We start from the raw sequence: 9,780 nt of genomic DNA on the forward strand, positions 1-9,780 counted from the left end.
TCTCGCGTCGCTACGAAAACACGACAGTCGTTCGTCATGCCTTGGATATAACAGCAAATCCTCCACGGTAAGTGAATTCTAACTTAGGTGCACATTCTCCGTATATGTCATGCTATCGCCAGGAAGTCGTCGCTGCGCTTAGCCGACGCGATTGACAAAGGACTAGGCATACGCGCTGTGTCTCTCGATGTCAATCGAAAAAGCCAGTCGTCGCGATAACTGCATGTGATTTTATCACTTTGCCGTTGTCCGTAAGAGCTTTAAAAATCGCAAACGCTGCCACAACTATGGTATGTTCAATAAGACACCAGGCGAGAGGACGCTTAAAATGGTTCGTTCACCAGCCCGTGATTCCGAGCCTATGCGGAGCGCGATTAGCGTGCGTTTTGTGTGTTTGAATTTATTCAGTTTGGCAGTCTACTGTGTACGGAACGCTGTTGAACTAAGGAATCACATAACAGAAGGCGCCGTTTTGCTGGCAGCATGCTTTTTTATAAGTAAACCGCGCGCTTGACGGTGTCTCGCGCAGGGTGAATCTGCGACCACTGAAGTTACGTGCAGCACCAGTGCTAGTTAGAAACTTTGCCGCAGGCATTCAGCTGCATGCTGCAAGAGGTCAGTTGGGCGCGTTATCTTGAACTTACTGAAAACGCAATGAGGAATCCATTTTTTATGCTGAAAAAAGTATAAACCCCATGTAAGCGATCTTGCGCGCGGCAGCTACAAGCGACGCGATGGAGATGGCTGTCGCGTTCGCTTGTCGCCTACAAGTCGTACTCCGTGCGAGCGACGATATTGAGCGACGCCTCCCCGGTGTTGCCGGCATGAGGGCTGCAATCATGCGTGACGCGTGCTTTAGTAATTTACGTTGATGTATTTTACGATAAAAAGTAGCATAAAATATTTCCGGAGGTATTGCCGTAGGTTCCCATCCTTGCACGTATAAAAATTGAATCATTTGCTCGTTCCGCGCGACAATCGGTAGTACTTGAGCGATGTACTACATCCAGTTCCAGCTTCGCGCTATTGGCTAGTCGCTCATAGCACTTTCGGGCGACGAGCGATGATTTATAGATTTCCAGAACCGAGCCATCTGTTCAAGCGACGGCCCGTTTTGTCGCTCGAAGCCGTCGCTCGTCGCCGTCGCGCACTAAATCGCTCTCACAGTGTTTATCCCTAAGACTGAACTGTTTTTGCTCATGTATTGAAATGGTGTGATTATAGGTGGGTCTGGTTTTGTCTCCTGTTGCGGTTTTCGTGCACGGTGCGAAACTGAAAGGATGCTTATGTCTACGAACTCGGTGAATTGTCGAGCAGCTAGTTACGCATCGGTATCGAATATAACGGCTGCTGTGTGGAATTACAATTGCAAGGGCGCTTTGCATACGCTTATTATTTTGGACATGCCTGTGCATTTGCTAATATGAGTTGGCGTGTCAGAGTTATGTCATTTGAATAGCGAAATCAGGCTTCCTCTGGGGGTTACAAGCGTAATGTGTGCATTTTGCTATTGCATGGCAGATCAAAATGTGTTTATCGCTTGAAAACTTTGGTATAGATATAAAATATCAAAATAAAATGTTGCTTTAATTCCATGTTACCAGTCTGTCGTACACAGAACAATAGGTTGGTGTAATAAACTAATAACTGCGGTTTAACTGCAACTTTTACATGCCTTCAAGAATCTAAAATGCTACATTTCAAACTGCAGCAGTAGTCGGCTCTGTCAAAAATGAACTCCATTGCGCACCTCGTACATGAAAATAAGTTCACGCCTTTTAGTAAGCTTAGATGCAGGCCGCAGTGAACTTTCTTGTTAGTATTGAAATGTGGGTAAGCTTGCCATAACAAGCCTTGTTGCCCTTTTTTATAGGCACATCCATATATCCATTGAACTGAAAAACAATATTTTCATCCCTACTTAGCATCATGTTTGCAGCTATAATCCTCAAATTATGGCTTCAGCAGTGGCACAACCAGGGATGGTGCGGGGGGCACACTGGGCACGTGCTTAGGATGTGTCACAAGTAGTGTTTGTGATACACCAGACTCATGACAGACCTATGATGTCTGAAAATGACCAATATTCTATTCATTAGCAGGAGTATTCTAACATTCGTGCTGAACGAGGATGAACTGTCCGTTATTTCTTTTTTGTGTGAATCTAAAATTGAAGTTAATTTAGCAGTCGACTGTTGCAGTCATTTGGATGTTTTGCATGCATTTCACTAAGAAGACTAAGAGCTAAGACTTTTTTTCATTGCCATGGCCTTGACTGTCTTGATGTTGTTTTGCACCATGCCCTTGTGTTGACTTTTGCATATGATATTTTTCAGGCACCCGCTTTATAGTACACAAGAAGGCAGCTGCAAGGACACGAGGATGTGAAAGAGCCAGTGCAGCGTGACTTCACGTAGTACAGAGGAGCCAATGCCAAAAAATCTAAATACATTGGCATGCAATTTGGACAAGAAAACTAGTATGTGGGTATATTGGGTGTACCATTTGACCAAATGTAAACAAAATCCAGATACAGTATGTTACACCAAGATGAAAATTCTCACGTGCTCCAGGCAGTTATCTTAACATGGTATACTTATGTAATGTCTCCGATTGGAAAGTCAAATCAAGTATGCTCTCTGGAGACAAACACATAGCAGCAAGTGTCATTGAAAAGTTAGAGATGTGTTTTAAAAAAGCTGATTAGTTCTGAGAAGTGACTGCTTTTTGTCTTGCCTCTCAACAGATAGATCCATGTGATAAAAAAATAGTTGTACAATGAAATTGCATATTTGCTTAGTGACATGATACATACTTGCAATGAGCACGGTGCCTGTGTTTACTATAAAAAGCAACAGCCCATGCTTGGTTAGGTTAGGCCCACTGCAACATACAGGCATGGGTGATTGGCGCTTTTTTTTATTTCTGTGTTGTGAGGTTTATTGACATGCGTATAGGTGCAATGGCACGCAGTATGGCTAGTACAGAAGGGAGGGGGGGCATATATATGTAGCTCACTGTACACGACACAGGGCAAAGGAAATCCGTGTTCAGCAACTATGTTAAATGCCATGTGCGTAAATTTTACAACGCTACTCATTCGAAGGGTGCACAGGTGCATATTGAAGAAAAGTTTTCCAGGGTACATAATTTAGTGCGTAATTTACACTAATTTTGCTCTAACCACAACCATAATAATTTGAATATACTGCACGGAAAAATCTAGAGCGAATTAAATTGTGTGTCAGCTTCGTGTGTATACATATAGTCTTTCCTATGCCTTAGGGTTTTCGCGTAATGCATTACTAGTTGACAGCCTATCTTATCATGTGTACTCTGTTTACATTACAGTTGTTTATTAGTTTACTCATAGTTTTGCAACTTATGAAATGCCGGTGTATATATATTTTCAACATTTGACATAACCCTGTATGTTTTGTAGGGACAACCCAGGACGTGCATTTCTCAGCACCCCGTCAACTGCCAGAAGTGACTCGAACACAGGCCACCAGTAAGTGGACATCAGTTGCAATTTCACATTATGCAGTTGGCTGCTGCCTTGTACTGAGGCTTTTTTTTAATGAGATGGTGGTGTCGTTCTAATGTACATTTTGACCCCAAAGGTGCGATCATGTCTCACAGAGGCATATATGGTTGCTATTCTCTGCGAGGGACGTGTTCTCATGTTCGTGAAATATTTGTGTTTGGCAGTATTGTCGCCCAATGAGTCAGATATAAACACTGTAACTCGCCACTGCCGGCAAGTAGTTGCGAGAAACACAATATATTATGACGCTGTAAAGTTATTTCATTAATTCGAAGGAAAATTTTGCAGCAGGAAGAAAGGTTGCTATTCCAGGTAAACATGTCTTTTTCTCACAAATTATTTAACCAAACTGAATGCGTGAAATTCGTGACTTATGAATAGATTTTAATTCATCCTTTAGTAATGCTTCTAAAAGAGACTAGAAATAGCATGTGACTACCTCTCCAATCAGCAGATCATACACTTACAGTCATAAGTGGTAGTTCCATGCAGTCTCGCACTCTATATAACCTTTCCTTTCAGCAGCATTGGAACTGGCGGCTGCGTTTTCAGAAGGAGTGCACTTGGCACTGTATATGTATCTGTGAATTCGGTTTTCTTTGTATGTGTCGGCTCACTGACACAAACAGTGCAGGAATCAGTTGTACTATGAGGCTGACGACGCCTTCTGCTGCTAGAAATGCGGCACTTCATATTTTATAGTACTGCATGACATTTAAATCAAAGCTAGCACATCAAATGATTAAGAAAACTAACCGCTGTTATAGCTGTTTTCCTCAAAGAAAGCTTGTTGTTTACGGGCTGTGTTAATCTGAGCTCTCCACCGATGTTTCAGTAGTATTATCCCTTAGTGAGTGAGAGATTGGGGGCAATTAATCGTGTTAGTCTTTAAATGGTGTCCTAATTATGTGTATTTGTTCCAACAAAGTTGTCTAGATTACTTTATTGTGTAGTGTAAAGCTTATGAAACCATCAGCAACTAGTGAGTTGCTAACATGCATATGCATTTGTCACTATACAGGTGGCACTCGGCTGGACCACTGCAGTGCTGCGGAAATTGCCAGCACCAGCGGCTTTGCAACAGCTGTTTCACAGCATGTCGGTATGTGCTGATATATAGTTATGTTGGGATGGGTTAGTAATATGGACCACTGCTACTCTGTATTGTGACAGATCCATGTGATGAGTGATGTAATGGGCTCAGTGAAAACCTGTGAATGTTTTACTATGGTACATAAAAAAGCTCTCCTTTTCGTCACTGGAGCAGCGGAGAAGAGCATGCAGGCACTCCTGAATGTACATATATGTCAAAACATGAGAGACGTATATATATACATACATATATATATATACACACACAAACACATACAATTATACTAAAGGCAGAGACATTCCATCTTTCATTTTGAATTGACTTGTACAGCACAAAAATAGAAAACAGACCACAGAGACGCCCGCATGTTAACAGGTTCGATACACACAATAATTCAACAGATTTGATACTTCAGGTGTGCTATTTTACCCAAGGGGGAAGGGAAAGGGGAGAAAACCAGAAAAAAGAGTGGAGTGAAAAAGAAAGGAATCGTGCCAAAAAGCATGAGAAACATCGTGCAGCCAGAATCGCCAGCAGGACATTTAAAAAGCACTCTGATAAAATTACATACAGGGCGACCTTACGTATTGTTTGTTTCAATCAACTCAGATCACATGCAGCCATTTTTGCAATCAAGTTGTTTCCTTATGTCATGAGGGAATGATGTGGGCCCAAAAAACTGTTTAGAGCTGAAGGATTATGTTCCATGCTAGCCTGATTACCTGCTTTTTATCATATTGTTATCAGCTGCTTATGTTAGGGACAAAAAGTAAGAGTACGAGCTTTTTCCTGATTCGCCTTTCCAGACATGTGTTTGTGACTAATGTACATGCAGATGATCCATAGATGAAAAATATTCAGTACAGTAGAGTCTCATTACAAGATACACTTGGTTGTAATCTGAAAATGGTTTGGTTGGTTTTCCAATGCTTGCCACTTTAACAACACTGTACACAAGAGACAGCTTTGTTACCAACGACTTTTTAAGTATTCACTACTTCGAAGGGACACAACCCAGACACATTCACTTCATGCACCTTGTGTGCTGTGAAGGGCGTAAAGATCACGCAATTCTCACACAAGTCAATTGCACATGTCTCTTAAGCATGAACTAGAAAAGGAGGGCAACGAGGACAGTGCAGGGCAGAAAGGGTCGACAGTTGAAGCTGATGAGCGTCTAAGAGCACCTCAAAGGCACTGCGAGCAACAAGGCTTGCAAAGTGAAGTGTTTAACTTCCAGAAGTTAGGAAGGAAGCTAACACAATCTTCAGTCACTAAAAAGCTGTGAATGTTTTGTTTAAAGGGCCCCTAAACCACCCAGGTTGAAATTTAGTTGCGGTGTTGCAGTTGTACATGTTAAGGCAACGAACACGTAGCCACGATAATTTTTCGAAACGGTGCAGTAATAGTGGAGCTACGTGTTTGATTATCGAAAAGTAGTCCCCGCTCATTTTGCTCTTTCACCTGGTACACGCCATATGGACAGTATCCTCTTTTCCTCGCCTAGTACACCTCCAAATGTTACGGGACAGGCCATCACCAACGAGCTCTGTTGCTGCCACGCAGGCCCGTTGTCCTGCGAGGGGTGGCACTAATTACCTCGCCAATACAATGGATCTGTATGGTGACTCTAGTTGAAGAGCCTCATAGGAAGACCCTCCTGTTGGCGTTTCTGTTCTTTGCCCCCATTGGCTGCCCACAATGGCATCGCGAGCAACGCGACGAGGAAGAAGGAGTGTGTATTTGCTTGCAGGCCTTGCCGGCAGTCGTACACTTTCGTTGGACCATTCGACAGCACCGGAAACTGGTGACAGCATCAGAGACAGCCTGGTGATGTCAGGACAAACTGGGGGGTGCAGGATAGGTCCAGAGATGCGCACGGGGTCGTTTTCTTCATTTTGTGGTGCTCCCACAGGTGCTACACACTGTGGCGTTTGGCATCGTCAATTGTGACGGCATTCTGATTTTGATGCGTGTGTTTACTTGAAATGTTCAAAAAATGTCGAGAAGTGGTTTAGGGGCCCTTTAAGCCACCCTGAGCAATTATTCCTTCAGATTTATCTAAACATACTTTAGTGATGATGCATAATAAAGTGATCTAGTCTGGCTCCTCAGTGTTTTAAAATTTTTGGTTTCAAGAGACATGTTTCCCGTGCCTCTTGAGTATCTCTTCTAATGAGGCTTAAGTGTAATGTACACACACAATTGTGTAACTCCTCCTGCAAGTATTATTCAATAAGCCTGGTCACTGATGTGCAAAGCTTGTGGTTAAGTTTTGATGTCCATACTGCTTAGAGCTATGTTTATTAATTCAGGCTGTTCTTATTGATTCTTCGATGCAGGAGACAATGCCTACGAAATTATTGGCCCTGATGACGAGAGCCCTCAAGGGGCAAACGACATCTCTGTTGCAGAAGAGAGCCCGATACCACCTGAAGTTACCATGACAGGTGGCACGGCAGCAATAGATACAGAGACGGCCATGTCTACTGCAGCTGCAACAGTGTACAAGGCAAGCAGCAGTGTGTCAGCATCAGCAGCAGTGTCAGAAGGAACCGCACCAGGCCTGGTAGAGCAACATGTGTGTTATCAATGTGACTTTTTTGTAATGCATACAACTCATTTGCTCAACATACAAAAGCTTTTCACCACGACTGTGAGCCAGTGTTCTTGTGCAGCAAGTGCAAGACTAAGTTAAGTGTTATAACACAGTACAAGCATCACTTTAAGATATGCAAACATATTACAGTTGCCTCCCCAGCCAGCCCACATAGCGACAACAATGTGGAACACATGGTGGGACACACCTCTTCCCCATTAGAAGATAGTAGAGAGTGTCAGTGTTGTTGCTAGATTAACTGGTCTTTGTAGGCAACTAGAAGGACAACACAGGTGTCATAAGATTGTTGTTTATGTTGTTGTTGAAGAGGTAAAATAGAAGTTTGATGCAGCTGAAGTGCCAACTGATATTGAGCAAATCAAAAACAACCACCTGAGAAAGCAACACTATCGGAATTTGGGTATCTGTGTGCCGCCAACTCTGGTAAGGATGGCATAGGACAGAAGTGTGATGAAAATCACATAGACACTGCTGTTCCATCACTGGTCACAGTGAGCAGTGACTTGTAGGGCAAGAGAGTCAACTGAAACGAACATTATGGCATAGTGTCATGCTCCCATGTGACCACTTTCCATGTTATTTTGCATGATACAGCTCAACCTTCAGAAACGAGACTGCAACTTGTCTGTAAAAAGCTTTCACAAAAAATTATTCAGAACACTATTAACACAGCAGTATCTTCTTTTTTTGTGGGTTCGAGGTTCCCGGGTGTCCATTAATGCAACAATTCTGGAAAAAAAGAACATGTGTCGTACTTACACCTTTTTAACAAGTACGAGGGGGACAGAACTTTTGTAGTCATGCATCTTCATCATACTATCAAGTTTTTTAAATGACTTTTATAATTATTATTACCAGTTATACCTGAGTGCATTGTATGCATTTAGCAGGTGTAAAATGAGGTCAGTTGGATCAGATGCCTTATCTGCAAGGGAGCCCTATATTCAAGAAATGTGAATTAAAATAGGTACGTTAGAGACGCAGTCTTTCAGCACTTTATTGCGTGTGGTTTTAGCATTGCTCAATACTTTTGTGGATGGCAGTTTCAACCGGCACAGCACTGCGATTTGTCACGGTCACGTGTCTTCAAAGCGGTGTTTACCATTTGTGTTGATCTGTTTGTGTGTTCATATAGCAAGTTTTTATTTATTTTTTTCCGCATTCTTGTGCTTGCACTAAGCTTGTATAAGGCAGTTACAAAATGGGCGTCACTATAACGAACTGTTCTGTGGAGCTTACACTTGCAAATAATAGTGTTCAGATAGCCGCACTTCTATGTAGGTGCACCGATAGCTTTGTGTATGTTCTCATGTTTGTATAAAGCTTATATAAGCTAGTTACAAAATGTATGTCACTAAGCATTGTGATATTCTTTAAAGACCTGCTTGGTTGGTTTTACACTTGCGAATTAGTATTGAGGCGGTGGTATTTCCATGTAGGCCCACTGCTAGCTTTCTGTGTGCTCACGTGTTTGTATTAAGCTTTTACAAGGGAGTTACAGCATGTACGTCACTAAGCGCTGTGATATTTTTAAAGAACTGCTTTGTTGGTTTTACACCTGTGAGTAATAGTACTCGGGTGGCACTAGTCATGTGTAGGTACACAGGGACCATTTGTATGTATTATGCTCATGTAAAGCAGTTACAAAGTGTATGTCACTAATCACTGTGATATTTTTTGAAGAATTGCTGTGATGGTTTTACACATGTGAATAATAGTGGTCAGGACACAGTACTTGCGATGTATAGTTGAATTTATACAGTGCCAAGACATGGGCTGTATACGTACCAAAAGAAATGTATGTCATTATATTGTTGTGATCATTACTGTTTGGATTTTATTAAACTCTAATAACGTTTTTTCTTGTATCTATTGAGGTATGGCAATTTGTCATGCAACCAAACTGAGGACCTGAACTTGTGCATAAAAACAAACAGCTAATTTAAGAGTATACTGCTTATATTCTGCGAAACCAGTTTAACAACTCTTGTACTACAATGCTGGAAAAATGACAGCTGACAGGGATGTACAGAAAGAGTTCTGCACTGGCTGAAGGACTGCCCCACACTGGAGTTGGTAATGTTGCGTTTATTGGAGTAGAACAGTAAGTGCACTTCTATTAAAAATGGGACAGTCAATGCAGAAACATAAGGCAGACGAGCAGATGTGGCACATTTTTTTCAGGGCCCTCCATGCCTACTACTGCATTTCTAGTCTTCCTGTGCTCTTCGTATAAGCCCCTGTTCAGCCAAGGTTTTTACTCCATGACAGTTGTTCTACTGGGTTCGTAGCAATATTGAAGAAAAAAATGCAATGGTTTTCAAGAACTGTCGACGCCCCGACACAGTAACTTCAAGGACCTCGTGCGATTTTTTTAGTAGTTTAGACAGGCAATAACTTGTTCAACAAAATCGTTAACTTTAATGCAAACAAAAGAATAAAAAACAAATCGCATTTCACTGATTTCAAACATTTGAAAGACTGCTAATTTGCCTTTCACCGCCCATCACTAAACGCACA

The 9,780-nt window shown here is 42.0% G+C and overlaps 1 long non-coding RNA gene across 1 annotated transcript; it reads left to right on the plus strand.

Annotated features, from left to right (window-relative positions):
- The first annotated feature begins 3,323 nt into the window (after positions 1–3,323).
- LOC135916378 (uncharacterized) lies at positions 3,324–8,065 on the plus strand. Its single transcript, XR_011507680.1, has 3 exons — positions 3,324–3,511; positions 4,569–4,649; positions 6,983–8,065. It is a non-coding gene; the product is annotated as an uncharacterized lncRNA (long non-coding RNA).
- Positions 8,066–9,780: the final 1,715 nt, after the last annotated feature.

The sequence above is a fragment of the Dermacentor albipictus genome, chromosome 8, assembly GCF_038994185.2.
Source record: "Dermacentor albipictus isolate Rhodes 1998 colony chromosome 8, USDA_Dalb.pri_finalv2, whole genome shotgun sequence".
Lineage (NCBI taxonomy): Eukaryota > Metazoa > Arthropoda > Arachnida > Ixodida > Ixodidae > Dermacentor > Dermacentor albipictus.